Source organism: Rhinolophus hipposideros (assembly GCF_964194185.1).
Source record: "Rhinolophus hipposideros genome assembly, chromosome: 10".
In the NCBI taxonomy this organism is placed as follows: Eukaryota; Metazoa; Chordata; class Mammalia; order Chiroptera; family Rhinolophidae; genus Rhinolophus; species Rhinolophus hipposideros.
This window is the reverse complement of record NC_138056.1, coordinates 51,053,187-51,079,184: the sequence shown is the minus strand read 5'-3', so window position 1 is coordinate 51,079,184 and position 25,998 is coordinate 51,053,187. Positions and strand designations below refer to the sequence as shown.

Genomic DNA, 25,998 nt, shown 5'->3' with positions numbered 1-25,998 from the left:
GTAATTACCAGTAATGCTGCTGCTGCTAGAGGAGTGGTGGAGAGGCAGCATTAAGGAAAAGACTAGCCCCAGTTCTCTCCTAAGAGCCATTTCAGCCCACTTCAGTCTATTAGATTGAAGATGCTGGAAGGCGAATGGCTTCAGCAAAGGAAAAGGTCGGATTTAAAAGCTTTTCTGGGCATGGTATTTATTGTTGCTTTTTTGACCTTCAGAAAAGTCCCCTGTGTGTTTGTCCTTGATTCTTGCCTTTCTCCTTAATGCTTCCAAGCTGTATTGCTGGCCAGGGCAGGTGTTTAGCATAGGTGGTTTCCTATGTGGTGTTATTTGAGAAGGCTTAGCCCCCATCCAGATTCTCAGTCCTAGTGCCTTTCATACCACCATTTAATGTCAAAAATCTTTTTGACTCTTGAATATTTTAGTTTTCAGCATTTCCGTATGTACATTCACACACACACACACCTCTACAAATATGCTTACATCTAAACAGTTTATGAGGTGATAACTTTAAAATACAGAAAAATAAGGAATAGGACCTAGTGCCTTGGGTACATCTGTTAATCTTTTTATGCACCTCTTCCAAAACATACAGCCTGCCACATGATGATGAGGAGGAGGTAATTATGGTCTCTGGAACATGACAGACCCTTCTGAAAGTTTTCTTCTTTGGGGGGAGAGCCGTTCCTCTTTTTGTAATATCAAGCACCTGCTGGACCCAAGGCACTGAGCTGGTGTGTTCTATGGGACATACGGAATCAGAAGACGTCAGGTCTTACTGTCGGGGAACTTTACCTATTTGTTAATTTAATACACACAAAGGGAAGCATTGGTTAGAACTGTAGAAAAGGAGCTTTGACACAGGTTGTAGAAGGCATGCGCATGTTTTGCTTACCTCAGTGGTTCTCCAAATGCTAAGCCTCAGTATCACATAGGAACCTATTAGATGTGCAGATTCTCAGGCCCCAAGCCACACCTACTGAACCCCAAATTCTAGGGGTGGGTGCCTACAGTCTGCATTTTACCAAGCCCTCTAGTGACTCAGATGCATACTGAAGTTTGAGAACCACTGGTTTATTTTATGAGTTACTGCTAGGAACCATTTGATAATAGAAAATCCCTTTTGTTCATCTAGAGTTGCAATGTCTAGTACAGTAGCCACTCGTCATGGGAGGCTATTTATATTTAAAGAAATTAGAACTAAGTAAAATGAAAAATTCAGCCCCTCAGTTGCACTAAACACATGTGGCCAGTGGCTACCGTACTGGACAGCAGAGAAATCGGCATTTTTATCATCACAGCAATTGAATAATGCCGGGCTCCGAGAAACAGTCCTCACACGTCAGCGTGAGTCAGGTCACCTGGAGGACTTGGGAATATGTAACTTACGAAAGCCCAAAGCCCCTCGTAAGAGTTTCTAACTCATTGGTTCTGGGGTCGGGCTGAAGAACTTACACTTATAAGGAGTTCCCGGGGGCTGCGACTGCTTGCTGGTGGTCCCGGGAGCACATTTTGAGAACCAGTAAGGATTCTTGACTTGAAACCTGTGAATCTTCTAAAAATAAAGGCAAAATATTGTACATATCTAAATAATAAAGGTTACAGGTTACGGGGCCCAGAGTTTTAACTGGATTCTCAAGTGGGTCAGCAGCTCAGTCAGGAAACCTGTAAGCTGCACTGAACAGAAAATCTAACAGTGACTTAAATCTCCAGGACATAGATATTCATTTAGCAAAGCAAGAGGCAGGAAGTTCCAGGGATCTTTCAGTGGCTCAAGCATGTCACCAAAAAAGCTCAGGTACTTTACCTCCTCAGGAAACCCTTGAGGTTTTTTTGGTCAGAACTGGGTTACATGCCCACTTCTAGACCAGTCCTGGCAAAAAGGCAATAGGATTTACATAATTGCTTTTAGACCAACTGTGATATAATCCCCGGAGCTGAGGGTTCCCCCTTCCTGCGTCCATGGGGTCTCTACTAGTTCTCCAAACAAAATATTCTGTGATAGGGATAAAGGGAGAAATGGCTATTGGGTGAATAGGAATCTATGTCTAGCTCAACAAGTGACCTAAAAAACCATTAGGAACGCCTGGTCTGCATCTTTTCAGCTCATCACATGCTTTCAACCTGCTAGACACGTAGCGCCTGGACAAGCTCAGCTGTGAAGCTTTACTTGGCTCCATCCTCTCATACCTGACAGAAGGTCTGCAAAGCAGTTCTGCTCACAGTGGGGGTGACGTGGGGGGGAATGTAGGAACCGGATCCAGGCTCCTGGAGTCAGCATTAAGGCAGTCTGGAGCTGGCACCCTCTGGCTTTGGCCCCAGTTCTCCAAAGGGTTCTTGCCTGGTTCCTTTGGCCAAGCCCTTGCCTTGCACTTTGCTTCCTTAGGAATTCCCATTATTCTTTTTCTCTCATTAGTCCCCATAGAACTAGAGTCTGGGCCCTGACTTTTGGGACCACACATTCGGATTCTGCTGCCAGGCTTCCTGGCCTCCATCTACATGCCTGGATCCCTGCTTGTCTTCTCCTATCTGTATGCGTCTGATACTCCGCTTTGCTAAGTAGAGAGATCATGTCTAAAATTATACCACTGAGTCTTCCATGTAGAAATAGTAAGTGAAGCACTGAGAGTTAATGAGATCATCGAAGGAGATGACGTAAGAGAAAAAGCTGAGAGCACCCACCCCAGCCTATGGAATCGAATTAAGGGCCTGGTCGTCTATGTTTTTAGCTATAAAGTCCACAGATCAATAGACCTACCCATCACACGCACACCCGCACATCAGAAGCCCTAATAGTGTTCCTTGCAGCCCTAGGAATCCAGGGAGATGCCTGATGAAAGGGCTGATGGCAGCTGAGCTGGCAGAGCTCTCCGCCCGTGCCCCCTACACCCAGAGCAGTTCTGCTTTTAGTGTTGGGGGGGGGTTTTGGTATATTATGGACAAAATTACATATGCAGAAATAAAGGGTTCCACTTCTTTAAACAGCAGGGGCGGGCACTGGCTAAATGATGTCAAAGGGGCCTTCTAACACTGGCATTGAGCTCAAGGTCTGGGAGCTAGAATGCAGGTAACATGTGGCACGCAAGGGAACGCAGTACTCCTGTTTAAGAGCTAGAACTCTGACCCCCTGGCACGTCCCTGGTTTTGAGCTGACACTTGCCTCGGTCAGCAGCTGGATACAGTCGCCAGCTGTAAACAGCAAAAGTCCTGCAAGTCTGTTTCCTCTAAATGCTTCTTCCGCAACTTCCCTCCCCCATCCTCCCAGGACAGAAACGGACACAAGGGGGAATGTTTCAGTTCCCCTGCGGGTTCTGTGTCCTCCCTTCACACCCTTGTCCAGAATGTGGAGGGAATTTTTATTTTCCAAAGTTGCTTACCAGAAACCATTTGGCAGAGCCTAGTTTGGGGGAGGAGGCTCAAGTTAAATGAGCACAAAAGCACAGGTCCCTGTGGTGACTTCTGAACGTGTGTGAAGAGGGATGGAGCAGAGGAGCTCCACAGTAAAACTGCCCTTCCAGCTAAAACAGGAATGGAAATGAGGAACAAGCGTGCACCAGGGCATTTAATCCCCAGCTCTCGGCAACACACACAGGATTATGGCAGACTTCCAGTGCATATTTGTATATACTTTTTAAAAGTTTTTGTTTGGTATTGTCGTTTATACTGATACAATGAAAACCGGCCTGTTTTTATAGTGCGGATTTCAGAAAGCAAAGCAGAGCAGTTCTCGAAGAGGAAGTGCATGAGAATCTGAAGGGTTTAGGGGGAAGATTCTTTTTGATTATAAACGGAGGGCCTTTGTTAAAAGTTTAAAAACATGATCCATCCAATCTTCTGAGGCTGGGAGAGGAAAACTATTTGCCAAAGTCTCACAGATGGTCAGACAAAGTTAATCCCAGAACCCAGGTCTCTCTACTCTCTGTCCCCAGAGTTGGCTCTATCCTGACCTAGCCCTCAGGTCCGAGTTTCCCGTAGTTACTCCTGCCGCCCACTTTCTGCCTCTCAAGCCACCTTCTCCTTGATCTCTTGGCCTGCTTCAGGGGAGATGAGCGGCAGCTGGTCTGAAATAGGAAGACTATAAATTTGTTTAAACTTTTAGCATGACCCATTTGCCTCACTTTTTCCACTGTGATGAATGAAAATGTAGACAACAGAATATTTCACAAGACAGACAACTCAAAGAGACTAAGGAAAACCCAGAACAAGGAAGTGGGCAATTTGTTCTTGCTTTTAAAAAGCAACATATTACAGAACTTCTTGATTTTTCTTTTTTTTAATTTTTTTTTTTACCTCTGTCATCTGTGACCCATTCGCCTGTTCAGCCAAGATATTTTGGCGTTTTTTTTCTCTGGGAAACCAGTGGGTGGGTGAATATGGAGGAGCCAAGAGTTAACAAAATACCAGCAGATGCTAGTCTCCCAAGCAGAGGCAGACTCCATCTCCCACCCAAGGCTCCTTTGAAAAAGAGTGCTGAAGTGCCCCTACTTGAGCGGATTTCCCAGTGCTGATGAAGGGAATCTCCAGGAGCTCTTCCGGTGCACAGGCCATCAGGGATCTGCCTTCCTGAGGACGCCCCCAGCACTGAGCAAACTGAGGCATGGTCTGTGAAGTCAGGCTTACCTGGTGGGGTTCCAGATCCACCACCGAATCCAAATCAACTGTCGACCATCTCGGAGGCTGGGACTGAGTTCCTGCAACTTTCCAGGCCTGTTTCCTCCTCTGTGCCCGAGATGGCAGTGCCTGCCTCATCACATTTGTTAGAATTAAATAAGCTGATGTGTATAAAGAGCCTACTACATTGCCACACACCTGATAGATGCCCAATAAATTAAAAGATGTTTGCACTACCACCCCTTTCCTTAGCAACTTAGGTACAGCTAGCTTTCTCTTTTCCCTGTGACCATGAGATGGGGAATGGTCGCTTCCTAACTTGATTCTAGTGGCAGTCAGAGTGGCAGAGTGAATTAATGGTTTTTTCCTTATCAACTTTCACGGAAATTGACACACACCAACCTGCATCTGTTCACATTCAGTGAGTTTGACAGTTGTCAATACCCATGAAATGCCTACCACAGTCAACGTACGGAATGTACTTTTGGAACCAGCCCCAAAGACTCCTGTGGCCCCTTCTCCTGTGCCCTTAGTCCCAGGCAAGCAATCACCTATTGTCACTATAAATTCATTTGCATTTTACGTGAATAGACTCATGCAGTATGTATGTTTTTAATCTTGCTTCTTTCACTCAGCATACTGCTTTTTAGGTGGGTCCATGTTGTATATGTTCTTTTTGCCTCCGAGTATTATTCCATTATATGGACATACCATCTGTTGATGGACACGTGGGTTGTTTCCAGTTTCTGATTATTTTAAATAAAGCCGATATGCACATTCATTTGCACGTCTTTATATGGGCAAATGTTTTCATTTCTCCTGGATAAATATCCAGCAATTGAATGGCTGGGTCGTAAAGTTTGTTAAACTTTTGAAGAAACTGCCAAACTCTTTTCCCAACTGGCTGTACCATTTTACATTCCCACCAATAGTGTGTGCAATTTTCGGTGGCTCCACATCCTCCCCAGCACTTAGTATAATCAGTGTTTTCAATTTTAATCATTCTAATGGGTTTACAGGTAAAAGTGTTTCATTGTGGTTTCAGTTTGTGTTTTTCCTGATGTCTAATGATGTTAAACATCTTTTTGTGGCCTTTTGTGTATCTTTCATGTAGTCTCTGTTCAAATCTTTTACCCATCTTAAAAATTGTATAGTTTGTTATAGAGTTGTAGGAGTTCTTTACATGGTCTGGATATCAGCTCTTCATAAAATAGAAATATACGAAATTTTTCTTTTTTTGAAAGAAAACATGTCTATGAAAACATGTGAATGTTTTCCCTCAGTCTGGCTCATCTTTTTATTTTCTTAGCGGTGCCATTTGAGGAGCAGAGTCTTTGAATTTTGATGAAATCTATTTTTCTTTTATGAGTTATGCTTTCTGTTTACCTACCTCAAGGTCACAAAGCCTTTTTTTTATGTAATTTCCTCTGTGCGCTTTTAGTTTTAGCTTTTATACTTAGATTTATGATCCATGTCAAGTTAACTTTTGTATACGGTGTGGGGTAAGGGTTAATATGGAAATTATTTTTTGAGTGTCTATGATGTATCAGGAATTTTACTTAATTCTCAGTAAATAAATGGTCTAAGATAGGTAAATATCACCATTTTAATGATGAAAAGAAATCTCAGAAAGATTAAGTAACTTGCTCAAATCATATAACCAAGATTCAAGCCCATGATTTCCCGAAGTCGAGGCCCATATTCTTTCTACCTATTATGCTGGCACTGTGTTTTCAACATTGAATTCGAATCTATATTAAAAATGTCTAGCTGCAACTTGTAAGGGGGATATAAAAATATGAGCCGGTACTGCCATTGTGAGGACGCTCACATCCCAGACCAACCTTGTGACCTTAACCACAGGGATGCTGGGAACTATTAATAGGCCTGGGGATCCATGTCAGCCCATTTGCTTAGGGCTGTACGTCAGAAGCTATAAATACAACTCTCTTGACAAGGAGCCTTATTCTGAATTATTTTCCTATTTTACAGCTGGTCCATCAGAAATACGAAGTTAAGTGCCTGGCCACACAGACAGTTAATCCTTAGAGCACCCGGCTGGATGGCTGAGTCCCACTGTGTTTGATTTAAGTTTTTATTTTTGGAAAACAAATAGTGAGTCAGCCTCCCTTCTCTCTTTCACCACCCCTTCTGGATTCTCTTAGATGCTGTGGTCACACTAGGTAAATAATCTTTTCCCTAAAACTTCCTTTGTGCCATGGCAGAATAATGTGGGAAAAGTCCCCTGTCCTCTGATGCAGCCCCACACACACACTTTTTAAAGAAAGGTCTATTTTTAAGGCTATTCACTTTTATCATCTTTGAAGAGTCTCTGAGTCTTACTTAGCAGGACTATTCTGTTTCTTTTTTAAAAATGTGGGAGGGAGTGTGGAGATAACAGCTGTACCTTTCTGTTCTTGCTTTTCGGCCAAGTAGCTTTAGGAAATTCACTCTCTTCCTTTCTTTTTGTGATGCAGTGTGTGGTATAGAAGGAAGAGCTTGAGGCTTTGGAGTGAGAGGTTTGTGGGTTTGAATTCCAGCTCCAATATTTACATAGACAGCAAATCACTCAGTCTCTATGAATTCAACTTCCTTTTCCTTGTCTGTAAAATGGGAATAACATGGACTTTACGGATTTGTTGTAAAATGTCTGTACAGTGTCTGGCTTGTGTGTGCTTGTATTATCTCTTCCTATTTTCTTTTATTCGATCTCTTTCTGAGGAGTAAGGACGTGGGATACTCATAAAAAGTCTGAATAAGGAGTTTTTGAGACTTACAAAGGATGGTTTTTGAGTACAGAGCCCCGCTTAAGGGACTGTAACAGATCCACTGCATTCTCTTTGGTGGAGCTGGGCAGCCTGCTTTCCAAGTCCGGTCCTAGAGGGTGAAACATTGTGGTCATTCTGCCTGTTGTTTTCCTTGTAGCTGCCAAGTAGATTGTCTTGGGTCTCTGAAAGCAAACTCCGCTGTGATGTGATCATTTGCTAGTGAGAAGCTTATCTGATGGGCAGAAGTGTGAGTTAGGAAAAAGATGGAGGAGAAAAGACAGTCTGTCCATCTGATACAGAGAGGATCAAGTATAAGGTTGAAAGGAAGGAGAGGAGAACCCAGTTTTCGCATTTAATAGAGTTACGAGTATCCTCATACATACCTCCATCTTCTGAAATCCAGCCCTGAAAAATGTCAGTCTTTGTCAGCAGTGGGACGAGCACAAGCGGTGGGTGTCTCTCAGGAAGTACCTCCTGGATGCCCTGCCTCACAGCTGCCCTCAGTTTCCTCTTTGCCATTGGGCATCTTTGCATTTCACTCAGGGGAACCACATCCGCTTTGCCCACTAAGGACCCTGTGGTCTCCCCACTCACCATGTCCAAACCTATACGTCCTTTGAGATACAGTTCAGGGCTTCGCTCTTCCAAGACGCTCCCTTGACGACTCTGCCCAGTTTCATGGATCCTCAGCCATCCTGAATCATTCAAGTAGTCGTGAGAACCTAAATCTGTGACTATTGAAGGAGCACAAACTGCATGTGCTGGAGGAGGGGGACTGATGACAAAGACAGACAGGAGGCAGGACCAGTGTTAGCCCTTAGCTGTGACTGTTCCTTGTACTAGTTTTCTCTCCTCAACTAGACGCCCAAGCCCTTTCAGGATTGCCTCTGAAGTCTGGTAATCATGTACCTCTGACCTAAAGTTCTCCTAATGCATACATGTAGCTCAAATTTTATTTCATTTGCCCAGGCTTCATACTGTCTCTACACTTTGGGATGCAGTTTATTTCACTTTACGTTGCAAATTTAAAAATCCTTTTTATAAACTTTGAGGAAAAGTTCATGGCTGCAGTGCAAAACAGATCTGACTGATTTTTCTCACTGTTTGAATAACAGTACGATGTCATCTTTATGCATAAGTCTGTCTGTATCTCTAGATATTTTCTTAGTTTCTCATTGAAACACTTTGTACCTCCAGAACTTTGGAGCCTCAGCATTCTTAGGTAAGGAATTGGGCATCACTGAGTCATTAAAACTCCTCAATCAGACTTGTCTTAGGCAGTTTACCACTTATGCCTAAGATTTTGTTTCCCCTCCCTAACTGTATACAGAATATTTTGACTCTCCAACAAGTAAGATAAGAAAATTAGTCCCTTCCTATCTTAAGGTATGTTTTATATAGCTAAATAACATTTACGTTCGGATCTATAAAATAAGTAGATCTTACATTCAGATCTATAAAATATCGAACAGTAAATTTACACTGGCCTTTTCCTCCCACAGAAGTTGTGGATTGATTCTAAGAATTAAAAACCAATAAATATCCTTTGCAATATTACAATTATGTAAATATTGACAGCAGAGTTGAGTTGCATAATTTGACCCACAGGAAGAAAATGAAGTTGTATAATATTAAACCTGTGACATTTAAAGGAAAATGTTCCAAATATTAAGATCAAATAGGGAATTAATTCTCTTTCTGAATTCTATGACTTGCCGCATATTCTTTGCTTCATATTTATAGCTTGTTTTTGCTTTTTGTTTTCCTTGGAATTTCTAATGGCCTATTTTTTTCCTCATTGAAGAAAGAAGCATCTGCCTTTCTCTTAGGGTACCCCCCCCTTTAATTTTTATTTTTAAAAAAGGCAATTCCCAAAGACAGCAGATACTCGGCAGCTGCTGCACAATTCCCTACCCTACTGGCTTCTCTGCCTCCATCCCACTGCTGCAGCGTGGTGGGAAAGAGATGATTGGGCGCTCGGTCTGGGGTTGAAACCTAGGTTCATCTCTTATTTGATCTGTTCCTTGAACAGATTGCTTAGGCTAGTTAAACATTTTGCAAGAATAATGATAATACCTACCTTTTCCAACGTAGCGTGTGATAAGGTATAGATGAGAATTTATGCTAAAGTACTTAGCATGGTATCTGTCTCATAGTAAGGACTCATTCTTTTCTCCTTTTTCTGGCGAGTTTCCTTTTAAGCCGTCCCCCTTCTCTATTAAAATCTGTCCATTTTTATGTAGCTTTTATATCATCTCCAGGAAATCTTTTCCAGTATTCCCAGATGCAAGAGATTTGGGTTTTCCGTTTTGTTTATGTTTCATTTCTCGGATTGTCACCTTTTAAAGAAAGAGGTCTAAGTAGCAGGGGAAATAACACAGGAAAATGTAGAAATCTGAACAAAATAGCGCTGTAATAGGAAGCAAGAAAATGAAGGTCATTGAGTGACAGTATGCAAATGGTGTAAATCAGGGTGTCTTGTCACTGAATGCAAAGTGATTGATTCTGAGCCCATCTTATCCCAGTAGGCCAACTATGAAGATTCTTTATAGTACCTAGTATCAACCACAAAAAAGGGACCACTCACTTCTCTTTATTCAGTGAGAGATAGCTACCAGTTTTCCAGATAGCTCTGAACTGTTAGAATTTGATGTTATGTTTTGATTAGAATTGGGCAGTTAGTCTATAGGTTTTTCTGGGAAGACCTAACTTGGTCAGCAGAATAGCACACACCCATGGTGACATCAGTCTGGCAAGTTTTAAAGTAAACAACCAAAGATGGCCAGCACAACTGCTTGTTCTTTTATTTACCATTTCACACCTGGTGCAGTCAGGAAGCTACATTTAGAAAACAATTTTCTCTTAAAAAAAAAAAAAAGAAAAGAAAGAAAACATGTAAAAAAAAAAAAAAAAAGCACTCTTTCGCTGTAAAGCCGGAAGGATTCATTCATTGGAGCTGATTGTTCGCATTTGTAGAATTTAGAATTTTGTAGATGGAAAGGGCCTTAGAGTTGAATAGGGTCTTCAAAAGGAAACAAAAGGCTCTTGCTTACTGCATGAACAGAGTTCATTCACAAGACAGTTTTTCTTGATCTATGAGGAGTGATTTCAGACAATTAGCTAATTGGTTGAGGGAGGTGACCTATCAGCTTTGCAGAGAGGATGTGTGCTCTGAGGGATCCACATAAAGAACATATCTTACGCTTTCCATGACAGCCAGAAGCAGCCCCATTAATCCTCCTATGTAATGGCCAGTCCTAACCACAGATGAGGAGTACATGAGGAGTTTCACTTGAGAGTAAAGCCATGGAAACCCTAACAGCTGCCAGCAGCTGATCACTGTCACCATCAGCTCAGTGTTGTTTTAGGCTTTGAAATATTTCTGAATGATCTTCCAATTTGCTCTATTATAAGGGATAAGTGACCCTCCAGAAACAGTCAGCTGTTTATTTTTAAGTGTTATCAGATGCTGAGTTTGTTTAAATGACACTTGTCTATTGTATAGAAAACAAGGACAGAACTCATTTGTGGCCATCTTGAAAATCCAAATGGGTACAGGAAAAAGAAAGGGGACATGGAAAGTTTCTGTAGGCAAATGTTAAATTTCTCTGGATTTCAAATGTGCAAGAATTTTAAAATGAAAGAGGAGGGTCATAGACTTGTCAAGAAGGGAATCAATGAAGATAATTGATGTAAGTCCATAGGTTGAATACCTTTGTGCGTAGTGTCATTGTTTTTTGGAACATATTTTTAAGATCTACCTGGACTATAAAGTTTTATGATGAGAGTGGCTGTGATCCTCATAGGATGTCTAGTCCCTACAACCAAAACCACCACAGCACTGTTCATTAAGAAACAAGTTTTCACAGCACGGATTGCACCCTTGATAGGATAATGGTTAAGAGTCAGGGTTTTGGATCTGTCAGACATGGGCTTGAATTCTGTTTAGATCACCTACCTACTTTACAACGTTGGTTAAGCAGATGGCATTTATGTCAGGAATATTTTCAGTTTGTTAAGCTGATAGTGGTTTAAATAACATCACATTATGAGAAGTCTGGAATAAGCAGCGACTGCCTTTGTTTTAGAGACTCAGTGTGGTGATCGAGGATGCTTATTCTTCACATCTCTGCATTCAAGCATCCATAATCTGCTGGCTTTCAACCTCACGGTAGCAAGCCAGTCAGAAGCTTTCCCAGAAGCCCCCAGCAGATCTCTGCTTATGTCTTATTGTCCAGAACCGTGACACATGGATACCTCCAGTTAGAAGGAAAGCTAGGAAAGCAGATGTTCTGCTTTTCTAGACTCTATAATAAAGTCAAATAAGGAAGACGGAGACTGTGAAGGGGTTTCATGTTATCCAGTCTACGGTGTGGTGTTTGAGACAACATTCATTCAGTTAGTGTCCAGTGCTCTTGTAATGATGATGGTGACAGATGAGTGCTATGATATTTAAGATTCAAGTGATACGATATTTAACATTTTCTGTTTTATGAAGTACTTTTACTTACGTATGTAAGTTTTTTTGGTGGTGGTTGTTATTGTATTTTTAGAAGTTCCTTGATGATTAATCCAAAGAAGAAAGGTCAACCAGAAAGGATCACATAGTCCAAGCCTTCCCATTGAGAACTGGCCCAGGTCCAGGTCTGTTGCTTACAAAGTCTTTCTAGACCACCCAGAACCACAGCAATTGCTCACTGGTCTAAACTCCTAATATCGCTTATGACTTACAATGTTTACTTGCTACTTTATGTTTTAAAAATATGCATGGCTTCTTAGCTAGGTTTGGAGTTTCTGAATTTCAGGGCCTCCATAGTATGTGCCCTCTGGAATGTAGGGATGAACTCAATTGCTATCCATTTATTGACAGCATGTTTTCTGTTTCCCATCCTTAGCTGAGTTCGACGTAATGGAGGGGTGAGGAGTGATTAGAATGATGCTCTTCTATGGGGGGAGAATTGTATTTTCTTAAACCTCCACTGGTTTTTTTCCGACTTCCCCCTTCTTGTTCTTTTCCTTCTAAGAGACTAGGATGTCAAGGGATGAAGTATTATCATTCCTTTTTTATTACTCTCCAGCTTTTTCTTCACTAAGTCTTTGACTTAGCTATGAGGAATTTTGCCCTGATTTCTAGTAAGATAAAAACTCCTACCCTCTCACCACGTCTGTGAGACTTCGGCCAAAAGGCAACTCTTGCAGTATAGCTTCTTTGGTGTCTTTTGGACACTCTGCCACTGTCCTTATGTCTGTTGAAAGGGTTGGCTTAAGAGGCCAGTACTATTGGGTAAGGAAATCAAACCCATTGACTGAAATCTACCGTGAGATGTAAACGATTGTCTGATATTTTGCTGAGACCACATGCTAAGAACATGTACGGATTTGGGAACTTGAAGATCTTAGATGAATGTTCATCAAGGAGTATTCAGTAGCAAAGCCAGTTGGAGAACCCTGTTGCCCAGCCCAAGGTTCTTTCACCATCATTCTCTGCTAGTGCTGCCGTCTTCAGAAGTCCATAGTGAAATGTAGATGCCGAGTAATCACAGCCAGATTTCAGAGCAGCTGAATCCAGTGAGTCTCTCCTCTTTCCCATAACTCTGCGATTTTAGAAAGAAATAAGAGTAGTTGCTAACCCATTTTCGTATGGTTTATATCCCTTCTTAAGTCACTGATCCAGTTTGTTTGTTTTGTTTCATTTCTAACTGCACAAAACCCAAGAATTTCCTAATATGTTTCTCATACTCTTTGGCCACCTAATGTTCCCATACTTTTTATTCCTGTCCAGTTTTCATGGTTTCGTGATGCTTATTGTTTCGATATAGCAATATGAAATGACAGCTGTGTTACCTGTATTTCTGAGTTCTAAAACAAACTTAATGTGCCGACATCCACAGACAAAACAAAACACACAATTCTAATTATTATCTATTTACATGATAAAGCAGTTCACCAAGGTTCACCAAGGTTTGGAAGATTTGGGATGCCAGTTAATAATCCCCGCTTCCTTCTGATGTGTAGAATAGGAAGAAGGAGCCGAGTGGAAGTGACGATATTGATTCCCCTCAAAGCTGCCCAGTCGCTCCTAAAGTATAGTCTAGAGATGTAAGTCTAGGAGTACGCCGTGCACTGAGAAGTCTAAATCACCAAGGACTATGCAGAGTAAGAAAAGGAGATGCTGAGGATGGAATTCTGGGGATCATAGACCTGAAGGGGATCCCGTGAAGATAGAAAAGGAGCAGAAATGCAGGAAGTTGTGATGTCAGCTAATCCAAAGGATTTGGGAGCAGCATTTAGGAAAGGAGTGCTCGCCTGCCTCAAACACTGCCAAGACATCAGTGAAGGTATGAGTAGTAACAACAAACACATCCATGGGATTTTACAACAAAAGAAATCTTAGATCATCCATGTAAAAAAAAAAAAAACACACACACACAAGCAACTTGCTGTTCTCCCAGCCCAGCGTCCCTAGACTCTAATCACATAGGACCACCTACGTTTTGTTTTCCAATGTACCTTCACATCTGGACCCCATTGGGTATGAAAAGATGACACTGAAAGATCTTTGGTCTCCAGTTGTTTATCATAAATCTTGAGGAAGGACTTGAGGTATGTGTCTGTGTGTTTGAAGGAAGATTGGTGATAAGATTTTCCTTTGTAATCAGGGCCCAAAACTTCTGGGTGTGATGACTGGAAATTGCTGGATTGGGAGGAGATACTGTTGGGGCGGCAGGGTGATGAGCCCTTCAGAAGTGGTGCCAGGGTCCCAGGCCACCCAGCGCGGCCCCCTCCCTTCTGTTACTTGTCGGACAAGTGTTTGCTGCTAGACTGTGAGGTTCTTGCTCCGTTGCACTGTGTGCTGCAGAAAGTTCCCTGATGTTGGGGCTCAGTAAATGTTTGGCAAAATGAAGCTTCTGGAAGTATAAGAGAAGGGGGAGAAGGCAGCTCTGAAAACAAACTCCATTGTCGTCACATTTCTGGCCAGGCCCTACCTAACGCGTGGAGGGAGCACCATGGGCCAGCTTCTGCTGCGAAGCCCCTCCAGAAAGGTTCTTTCTCAAAATCAGATACTAACACTCACTAATAGCTACGTTTTGGTCTCCTGGTGTTGTCATTGTACATGCCTTCGAGTGCAGATACATTTCTGGCCTTCCACTGCCACCTCTACACAGGTTGGCTAACCCTTTAAGTCTTCCTAACTCTTAAATTGTGGGCTCTATTCCTTGATAATCACAATTCACTTAAACAGGATATCGTTTGTACTACCTATCCACTTGTCTCATCACTTGAGTCAAGCTTCTATGTGTCTAAGGCACTAGAGCTCTTACCTTCTGAAGTGCTGCAACGACTGTAAAAGAATAGGGAGCCTCGAACACAGTGAGGACTTGAGGAAGGATAAATTGAAATGTTAATCACCTCAGGTGCCTGATGAGCTTTCCTGGGGAATAAAGCCAATGCTGCCTTGAGCTCACTGGGTTGGTGGGCGGTGAGAGTTCAAGCCCAGTAGCTTCCTCAGACAGTTCGCGAAGAACTAGGGGCCGACTAGGGGCCTCCCCACCAGCTTCCAATAGCCTGTGTATTTTTAGTCCTCGCTTTTCATGTAAGTTTCCCGTTCACTGCTTGCAGGAAATCTTTTCTTGGACATAATCTGCCCATTTCCTGAAGTCTTCCTCTCCTCATTGTGTCAGTTTGGGGATGAATCAAGTCAGCAGATTTAGAGAGTGTGTGTTCTTTTCCCTGCCACAGCCTCCCCCCTTTGTGGGGTACCAGAAAGCTGCCTTTCTTGTCTGTTTCTAGGGGTGAAGGGAGGAGGGGCGAGCCCGTGGTGTGTGTCAGCCTCTTCGGCAGCCTGACACAAATGTCCTTTTGTATGTGGAGGGGGCATGTGTGTGTCCTTCCCCTTGCCAATGGACACTTTCATTTCTTCGGTCCGGATGGTGTCCTCTGAGCTGGAAACAATGGTGTAGGAGATGAAGAGCTGCCTTAGTGAGGAGGCTGTGGTAGCAGTAACTGCTTTTCCTTCTCGGCCCCCACCCCTTTGTTCATTGTGAGCTGGTCTGAGAGGAGCCAGCCTAGGACCTCTGTTTTCCCTTTCTGGGCCTGAGCAGTGTGGACACTCTTCCCTTTCCTTGAAGACTTCCAACTTGGAGAAAGGGGTTTTTCATGAGAAGGATAACAATTCCTCATGTCTGTACAATGTTAGGTTTCAAACATATCTCTTGAGGACCTGAAATTCTGGCTTTGTTATCCCTAAGAAGGTAGGATTTGGATCAAAAGATAGGAGTTTGAGTGCTGGGCCTGCTATTTAACAACAGTGAGACCTCAGGCAGTTTCTACTTCATAGGGTGTGCCAAAGTTTAAATAAGCAAAAAATGTATAAAGTGCCTGCCGCATGTGAACCCTAATCAAAGGGGGATAGAAAGGGTGTTAAGTGAGAGAATTTAGATGAATATGCTGTACATAAAATGCTAAGCATTTTAGTTACTATTGGGTTTGAGGTCTGAGAGTGAGTATTTTATCTCCCTCTAAGGCTGCCTCTTCACCTGCACTTCCATCCTGACCATTCCTCCCTTCTCTCAGACGCCCATCGCTATGGGCTCTTCTTCCACACGTCAGCATGAATCACCCATTTGTCTCTTGAGGCCAGCCCCTAGCCCAGTGCTTGGCACAAAGTAGGGTTCAATAATTAATTGAATATTGAATAGGTACTCGTTGTGAGAAACTCCAGAATGCAAACCCTTTCATATCCATGGGGGCCTGGCCCCTGGTCACTCAAGCTTATCTCTTGATACCCAGAGAGTAGTGTAAGAAATGGAAATTACTCCAGATACTTTGAACAGGAAGGAATTTAATACAAAGAATTAGATGCTTACCAAGTGGTAGGAAGAACTAAAGCTGGGTGTTGTCCACAAATAATAGTGCCCACCCCTTCAGCAGAATATCCCTAGTGATCAGTCTGACACCCCATCCCCACTCCCACGCTGTGATCTAGCGATTGGGAGATCAGACTTGAAAAGCTGCTGCAACTACCCCATGGCACTCAGGAAGCTGGAAAATGCCTCAGCAGCGTAAAACCCTTTTGTGTCTACACCCTTGCATGCCAGAAGAAACAAGAAACAGCCAACAGAGCAGGAAAATGGTCTTTGTCACTTCCAATTTACCAGTCTTGTGTGAATGCAAATAATTGGCAGATTAACTGCAAGCAAGCTGGTAAGGGTGATTTTTTAGTTTTCCAGCTTTTCCAACTAGAGGTGAGTGTGTGGAGTCTGACTGAGCCAACCTATGGTATGTACTATACCAGCTTCATCTAGAAAGTACTTCAGGTAGCAGTAAGAGGATAAAAGTAGATGAGGAAATACAGGTTTCTCGGCATCCAGTTGTTACCTTCCAAGTCCTGAATCTCTCCCATAGAATGTGTTTTGGCTCACAGGTCTCTGTGGGAAATCTTCCTTATTTCCCCAGGGCCTTGAGAAGAGGCCCCAGCCTGCTTGCCTCGTAACCCATGGGGCGTACTCAACAAATACTTGAATGAGTACCCTCTATATATGTCAGGTACTGTGCTAGGCAAAGGGAACACAAAGTGAAAAAAGAAAGACAAGGCCCTGTCTTCAAGTTCTCGGTAGTCCAGTAGGATGATACAAAGATGAAAGTGGTCACAAAGTTATGTTATAAATGCTGTAATGAGGTATCCTCGAAACACAGTTGAGAGGTACATAAATCAGATTGGGGGATGAAACGAAGATAAATATGAAAAGGCTGTCTGTATTCATGTAAAGAGTTAAATGTTAAGATGTTTTATTAATATTAAGAGCCTACAAGCCTGGCCTTATAAACTGAAATATAATCTCTTCCTCCTAATTACCCAACCTAGACTCAGGACCCCGAAATGATTTTTTTTTTTTTACCCAACATTTTTTAAATGAAGATTTTCAAATATACAGCAAAGTTGAAAGAATTTTATGGTGTATACCCAAATACTTACCATCTATGTTCTGCCATTCATATTTTATGATATTTGCCATATCACATACCTATCCACTTATCCATCCCTTTACTCATCCATTATCCATCTTATTTTTTTAAAGCATTTTAGGTACATTGCAAACATCAGTATATTTCTCCCTAAATATTTCAGCCTGCATGCATATCATTAACTCATTAACTAGAGTCCAGTACTTGTGTAGTGTTTTTCTTTGAAGTAAAATTTACATGAAGTGAAACGCCTAAATCTTAAGTGAGCATTCGCTGAGGTTTGACAAACGCATATACCGGTGCAACTCAAGCTCCTGTCAAACTATAAAACATTAACATCATCCCAGAAAGTTTCCTCATGCCCCTTTCTAGACAGTTCCCACCCCACCCTCCAGAAGCGGCCACAGTTCTGACTTTTTTCCACCATCGATTATGTTTGCCTGTTAGAACTTCATATACATGGAGTTTTATATTATGTGCTCTGCTGTGTAAGGCTTCTTTCACGCAGTGTAACACTTTTGAGATGAATCCATGTTGTTGATTGTGTTGATAGCCCATTGTTTGTTATTGCTGAGTAGTATTCCATCGCATAAATGTACCACAGGTGGTTTATCCTGCTCCTGTGGATGGATACCTGGATTGTTTCCAGTTGGGGGCTGTTACAAATAAATCCATTCTGGACCTGTAATGTACTTTTTAAAACATCGACTTTAATTTCTTCGATTTTAGATTTACAGAAAAATTGAGAAGATAATACGGAGAGTTCCCATGTACCCCACATCCTCCTTCCCGTCATTAATATCTTACACTTAATGTCTTTCTTAAGGCCCCTTTGGCTTCGTGTTTTGGGCTGGCTGGCTGCGTAATGGATTGCTGTTGGGGAAGGCTGCAGATACAGTGCTACCAGTAAGTGCCCTGTAATGGGAAGTCATTTTTGTCATCCCATTGAGGTTATTGACCCAGGATTTATTTTCGCAAATAAATTAGAGTCATGAATGCCTAGTGGTTGGTGTCTACGTCCATTCCTGAGAATCTTGCTTACGGAAGGGTTAAGGACAGGTCCTTGGGTCTGCAGGTGAGGACAGGTGATAGGGCTTTATGTCTTCAGTGAGCACCCACCACCACCACCACCACTTCTGTCTTTTCCACTTCTAGGCTTTCCTGTCACCTCCAGCAAATCCTCAAAAAGGCTGTAAGACTTTTTTCCCAAAGCACAGCTTACGATTATAACAACAATTAATATTTATGTTGCACTTCCCAGTGTATAGAACCCTTTAACATCAATTTCTTCTCTATTTCAATCTAGTAAGGTATATATTACACTTATAAAGGAAATACTAAAGCTCGAAGCGATTAAATTACTTCTCTGAAGTCACACTACTAGTGATTAAGAGTTTAGGATATAAATCAACCTCTGCCTTTTTCTTTAAATCGTGGTGTTTTCTTTATATCATATTCTTTCTACTCAAATTTCGAGCCTCCCCATCCTTTTTCAAGGCAAAACTCAAGCCATTAGTGAAGACCCTCTGTGATTGGGACTCAACCTACTTTTTCATTCTCATCTTTTCCTGGGACCCTGGAGGCTCTAGAAACACTCAATTGTGTGTTGTTTCCCGAACACTTCATGACTATCCCTACCGCCATGCATTTTAATGATGTCGTCTTCCCCTTTACGTTCAGAATATTTTTTCTTTCATCCCTCTTGCATCTCTTGTTCCCAGAATTTGCTTCTGGAAATGTTTCTCCTCCTTTAAGACTCTTCTCAGATGTTATTACTTTCACATGAAGAATCCTTTGATCACTTACCTCCCCTCACCATTTCCTCCCTCAGCCCCCGATGACTCCCAGAATGAGTTACATGGGTCTTTATTCTGTTGATATATTTGACTTTAACTGCCCAGTATACTCATTCCACATTCAGATACAGCAATGATTAAAACAGATCCCTTGAAGTTGTTTACAGTCTATTAGGAGAATTAGACATGTACAGAAGTAACGATAATATAACATAGGGTTTAAAAATTGACCCAGATATAGATTTATTGAGTTGCCACTGTGTACCCGTAAAGCTGCTCAGTACGTATTTGTAGAATTGTATTGAATTACAGACATGATACATCTGGGCTAAGTTGGAATGGTCTTCGGCATAGGCAGAAACGGCGGTTTCCCTGCTGTGGTTAAAGAGCGTGGAAGGGGTCTCTGCCCAAATAGATTTCTTTTTGTTTTCTTTTTTTGTTGTTGTTGTTGTTGTTGTTGTTAAAGATTTTATTGGGGAAGGGGATCAGGACTTTATTGGGGAACAGTGTGTACTTCCAGGCCTTTTTTCCAAGTCAAGTTGTTGTCCTTTCAATCTTAGTTGTGGAGGGTGCCGTTCAGCTTCAAGTTGTTGTCCTTTCAGTCTTAGTTGTGGAGGGCGCAGCTCAGCTCCAGGTCCAGTTGCCATTTCTAGTTGCAGGGGGCACAGCCCACCATCCCTTGTGGGAGTCGAACCGGCAACCTTGTGGTTGAGAGGATGCGCTCCAACCAACTGAGCCATCTGGGAGCTCAGCAGCAGCTCAGCTCAAGGCGCCGTGTTCAATCTTTTAGTTACAGGGGGCAGAGCCCACCATCCCTAGTGGGATTCAAGGAATTGAACTGGCAACCTTGTGGTTGAGAGCCCACTGGCCCATGTGGGAATCGAACCGGCAGCCTTCGGAGTTAGGAGGGCATGGAGCTCTAACCTCCTGAGCCACCGGTCCGGCCCCCCAAATAGATTTCTATTCAGTTACTCCTTAGCCTTCATTCCACTGGGTTTCAACTATATATTCTTTGGACATGTTCGAGGGTAGCAAACTGAGTTCTCGGGTAATTTACATATTCTCTCCAATATCATTTCATCTATTCACCAGTCCCTGGCGTCCTAGTTACTCGTATGTCTGTGACTTTGTCTGTGTCTGACATATAAAGATGAACACACTGGTACCCACAAGGATCTCCTAGCAGAATGTAGACGGCTTCACAGACAAATAATAATAAATAACCGGAATCTTTTTGGGAATAAGATAAGACAGAACTAATTTAAAGGAACAATTTCTTTTCCTATAGGAAAGCCCTTCAAAACACTTTCATGACCATAATTTTAGTTGTTTGTTCTTCATTTAGCCTTTTTTTTTTGAACCACAGGAAAAAAAATTAGTACAAATTTGGTTCAATAGAGTTTACTACTCTTACTGACCTGTGACTACTATATGTCACTTCATTGTATAAGGAAAACCAAATAAATGCGATGAGAAAATCCCCTAATGTGTATCAACATGAGCTCAAGTAATTTTCTCATCTGGATGGTGCTTTTGTTTACTAGCTCTCTGGCATCAAGTTGTGATGATTTTCAATGAGACATTGATCTGAAAATAACACCTGTTCTGACTTTCTCACGAGGTTGGAAGTATCTTCCATAAAAATTAATGTAGAAGTTCTTTAGATACTGATATGGAATAAGCTTCAACGTACAATTTGAATGGAAAAAAGTGAGCCTCAGTTACACTATCTATAATGATATTAAATCAATATATGACTATTTGTATAAGAAGGAAAATACGTATTGTATATATTTACTCTTTCACCCATAAAATATCTCTGAAATGAAACACAAGAAACTCATAACAATGATTATCTCTGCAGAGCAGAATAAGATGGTTGGGGTTGGTGTGAAAGGAGACTTTTTACTGTTTGCCATTTCATACCTCTTGATTCTTAAACCGTATTGCTTTTTCAAAAATGCAGCATTTAAAAAGAAATGAACAAAAATAGTTTGCAGATAACTGATTACTGATGTTCATGGGAATAGTCTATTGTGACTTTTACTTTTTATTCATGGTATTATTCATTTCATGTTTTCTGGTACAATCCCCCTCTAAGGTGATCTCTGTATCTTTTGTCTGCTGACAGTGTAGTGGTTGGTTGTCGGGGTGTGCCTAAGTCACATAAGATTCTTAGAAATCGGACACTTTAGGTTGATAGTAGTTTCTGTGGTCAGGTGAAAGGCACATCTGAGCATAGATAGAGTTCTGAGAAACCTAGGATCATAAACTTCAGGGCTGAAAGAACCAGTTCATTCTAGTCCACTCCTCATTATATGTTTGTATGCCATCGGCAGTATTCCTGCTTGGTGGTCGTTGTCACTACAATGTTGCTTAATATTTATATTAATAGAGATTTTTAGCTAAGTCAAGAGGTCCTCAACTCTGTGGTTTCTATGCTGGCCTGGAAAGATCAACAGACTAGAAGTCAGATTATTTGACTTCTAGCCTCAGCTCTGCCACTCATTCACTATGTGGCTTCAGGCAAATCACCTTCCCCCTCTGGCTCTCTTCCTTCAGCTCTAAAATTAGAGCATTAGACTGTGCCAGGGATGGCAGATACATGGCATAGCTGCTACCACTTTCTCTCCCTTCCCGTGACAGACATCACTTCACATTTTTGGCAGGTTTTTTATGCTAGGTAACCACAAGTGAAGTCTCAGATGCCTTCTCAGGAACTAGAACCAATAGGTGGGACTTGGGTAGGACTTGGCAGTGAGAGGGAAGTCATTCCCTAACATATGCTTTAAGGCTCTCAGGCGGCAGCAGTATGCTGGTAAATGTTTAACACAGTCTCAGAAAAAAGAAAAAAAGAAAAAAAAGCCCAGATTTGTAGTATCTGCCAATATCCATGATATAAATACTCCCACCATGGCTGATTTCAAATCACTAAGGTGAAATCAAGTGGATTGCAAAATTCCTATAAATTTAACAGTCTGTTTTCATGAGCTGATAAAAGCTGATGCCAGCACATGTCTGTAAAATCGATGACTTTGGATTAACTGGCCGCAGCCATAAGTGAAAAATGACCATCCTCCCCAGGGAATTTTACCCAGAGGCATCATTCTTACCTTACAGTCTTTGGGACTTTGGAAATACTTGAATATCATGAGACCTTGGTGAAATTATTCTGCTTCCCTGAGCCTCAGTTACTCTCTGTAAGATGGTACGAAGGATTCCTACCTCATAGGACCATAGTCAAGAATGAGAGACTGTGTGTAAATCACTCCGAACAGGCCTAACAATCATTGCCCCTCTGGAATATTCCCCTTCCCTTACCAGTGTGGGAGGCTGCCATGTTAAATTGTGTCTTTATCTTTTCCAGACTCACAAAGGCTCGTCATGGCTCTCCTTCCAGGCCTTCTCTTTTTATAACCATTATACATTCTCTTTTCCTCTGTGTCTCTCTGCTCTAATGTACGTAATCTTCCGTCTGAATAGAATATAAATATTTAATCTTCCCTATTCCTAACATTTTATCTGTACTTATTCTCTAGCCAATCCTTTCTTGGTAGTCTGTGCTGTCAGATTAGAGGCACACTTGTAGGTAGGGAGTAACCCTGTGTTAACCCTCTTGGACTGTCTTCCTTTACAACAGCCTGTGCGACTAAGTGCTAATGAGTCACTACTCTTGGGATCAAACTTGTATCAAAGCTGTTGCCAGGAGCTCCTCTTACACGAATACCAGAGAAGCCTGCTGAAGATCAGTCAGTCCGTCCAGAGCGTAGCGGTAGACACCTCATATGTACTCGTGACCAAACCCCTGACAGCACCTGGAAATAATTTCGCAATTTAAGAAGATATTTTTTTTTTTTTCCTGAAAATGGAGTACTCTTGAAAAGTTATCCAAAAACAAAAGTTCGGTTAAAATTACATGCACGGCATGATCAAAAAATATGGTGAATGTTTACATTTTTAAAAAATATATTACAGTAAAAGACACATTGCCATTAATCCCCCTCAAAATACTTTCCCTCGTTCCTAGCACATTTATGCCATCTATCTTGCCACTTTCTGAAGCAGTTCTGGAAGTGTCTTTAGTTGTTCTGTCATGGCTGCCTCAATGTCCTGAATCAATTCAAACCGTTTTCCTTTCATGGTCATTTTGACTTTGGGGAAGAGCCAGAAGTCACACGGTGCCAGATCCAGTGAATACAGTGGATGAGGACACACTGTAATGTTTTTATTTGACAGAAATTGCTGTATACCAGAAGTGATGTGTGACCGGGCATCGTCATCTTGGAGGATGATATGGCACACTTTAAAACACACCTTCTCTCAACTGTAGCTCACACCCCGACTGACAGCAGCGAACAAGTTGAAACTTGACACACACTGTTACTAAGGTTCAATGCCCTACTTCCCGTATTGAAGATCCCTGCCTTTCCGTTGGATGGCACTCCGCAGCAGCATTCACCATGGTTTTTAATCACTCCTCATCTACGCTTCTCCCTCCTCCAGTATAATGTTTAAAAAAACAAGAGGTATTAGAGGAAATGCAGTGTAATCTGTGCTGTATTTCCTCATTATAGCATCAGTTTTCCAAACAGTAAACACATATTATATTAGGCCGCAGACACTGCTGTGGGCTGGGAGTAAAAAGGTATGAGCCATGCTTCCTGCTGTCAAGGAGCTTACAATCTACAAGCAAGAGATAAGTCAGCCAACAAGTATAACACAGAATGGTAAGTGCAAATAGTAACAGAGGGAAGCAGTAGGTATAGTGATTTCCATTAGCCCAGGATTATGGGAAGGTATCCATCCCGGAAGGAGTGATCTGGGAAAACTCTCTTCCTCTTGTTTCCTCTCTCACAGCGCTTAGTGCTGTGCTAAGCTCAATAAATCCTTGATACAAGGGTGATCCTATCCACTCCCATCGCCTCAGTTACCATCCCTATATGCGATGACTTCTAAATCTCTATCACCAGCCCACGTATGCATTTTGAGGACCAAATCCTTCACCCACAGTTCAGCTGCACAAGGATGTCTTAAAGACCCTCCATTTCTAAATGTCTAAAACTGAACTCATTATCATGCACCTTCTACTAAAATTCCTCATGCTCTAGGAAACCTGCATGAGCAGATGTCACAGTTTGCTCAAGCTGGAAGTCTAGAAGTCATTCTTCTCTGTGTGGGATCCCTCACATTCCAACAGTCACTAAGAAGTTGATTCTAGCTATTAAATCTCTTTTCCATTACCTTCTCTTTCTCTCCACTGCCTCACGATGGTCTAAGCCACCACCATTCCTCACTGGGACGTGCCTAATCCTAGTCTTGCTCTTCTCCAGTTTTTCACATAGCAGCCAGAATATTCTTTTCAGAATACGAAGCCAGCCAGAGCACTCCCCCTTTAAAAAATTCTAGTGTTTTCTGTTGTCCTTAGAATGAAGTCCAAATTCCTTAAGTTCTTTCAACTGGCTTTTTCTGACCCCTTCAATAAGGATAATCCATTCCCCAGGCACACCATATTTCCCTTTATCCTAATATTGATCATGCTCTATTGTAATTGTTTGTTTCTTGTTGGCATCTCTACTAGATAGCAGGCTCTGAGATCCAGGCCACGCCTGTATTGTTTACTCTCCTGGCACAGTGCCTGGTACATAGTAGACTATTGAATGTGTAAATGAGTTCATTATTTTAAATAAATTTTTAAATAATTTGCTATCCTATAAAGTGAATAGACGCCCTCTAATGTAACTCATTGGTAAGTCTGATTAGTCACATAGTAAAATTTCTTACAGGTTGTATATACAGGTAAGAGATTCCAGTTTCTGTCACTTTATCTGGTGCTGTCCAGAGCCATAGAGAACAACTTTACAAAGTCTAAGGGAAATTAGAGGGGGAGGCAGGGATTAAAACAAACTAAAGAACTGAAACTTCACTGCCTCTTTTTCCTTCTAGTGCTATAATATGTATCTTCATGCATATATCCTTTTCGTTCCTTTAGTCAATTGTTGGATAAAAGAGGATGAACATTTCTAAGGCTCTTGAAATGCTGCCAAATTGTTTTCCAAAGGTATGATAACAACAAATAGCTTTGAACAATGGACAGGGATGTCTGTTTAATCACACTCTTAACACCCCTAGGAAATGTCAATTAAACTCTTTTTTGCTAGTTTAATAGAGGGAGGAAAATGGTCTTCCCCATCCCTTTTAGTTCATGTTTGGTCTTTTTGGTCTGATTCTTCGTGCTTCTCCTCCTGAAGGAGCTTTCTGCCCCTGAAAGCCTTGCTCAGCGGTGGTGGGGCTCACCACCTCACGGCCTCTGGCCACAGCATCTGCGCAATTCCATTGCGGGGAGGGGCAGCGATGGAGGGAAAACATAACACAAACCATGCCATTGTTAGGGGGTGAGGTCGCTGGAATAATGCTGGGAGAAAGGATGAAAAGAACGATTCTCCATTCTCGATTGTTGTGCTTTCCAAGGATGAGCCAACAGCTCCAGCACGGGAAGGGATGGGTCTTCACTGCAGGCAGAAGCCCTTTTTTCCAGCGCTGCCTTCCATTATTTCTGGTGTGAAGGGGTGGGGGTGGGGGGGTTGCCTTGCAGCTGAAACAGATTAACTTTTATGCCAGTTTCCTCCCTTTGAGTGATTGCCCTGGACCTGGGGACATTCAGAATTAGTCAGAAACTGTTCAGAAATAAGAACGTGGTTCAAGGTCTACAGTGTATAAGAGCCAAGCTTCTGGAGTTTGTGCACCATTTCTGCCTTTATCTGTGGGAGCTGCGCGAGGCAAAAAGAGCTCTCTTTCCTTTCCCACCGCTACTGCCTTCGTTCAAGCCCTCATCCTGTTTTGTCTGGGCTATGGCAATAGCTTCC

At 42.0% G+C, this 25,998-nt stretch overlaps 1 protein-coding gene across 1 annotated transcript in view; it reads left to right on the top strand.

Moving 5' to 3' along the window:
• The window catches only part of GAB2 (GRB2 associated binding protein 2), a 182,019-nt gene that overhangs the window by 64,827 nt on the left and 91,194 nt on the right, over positions 1 to 25,998 (top strand). The window lies entirely within an intron of this gene.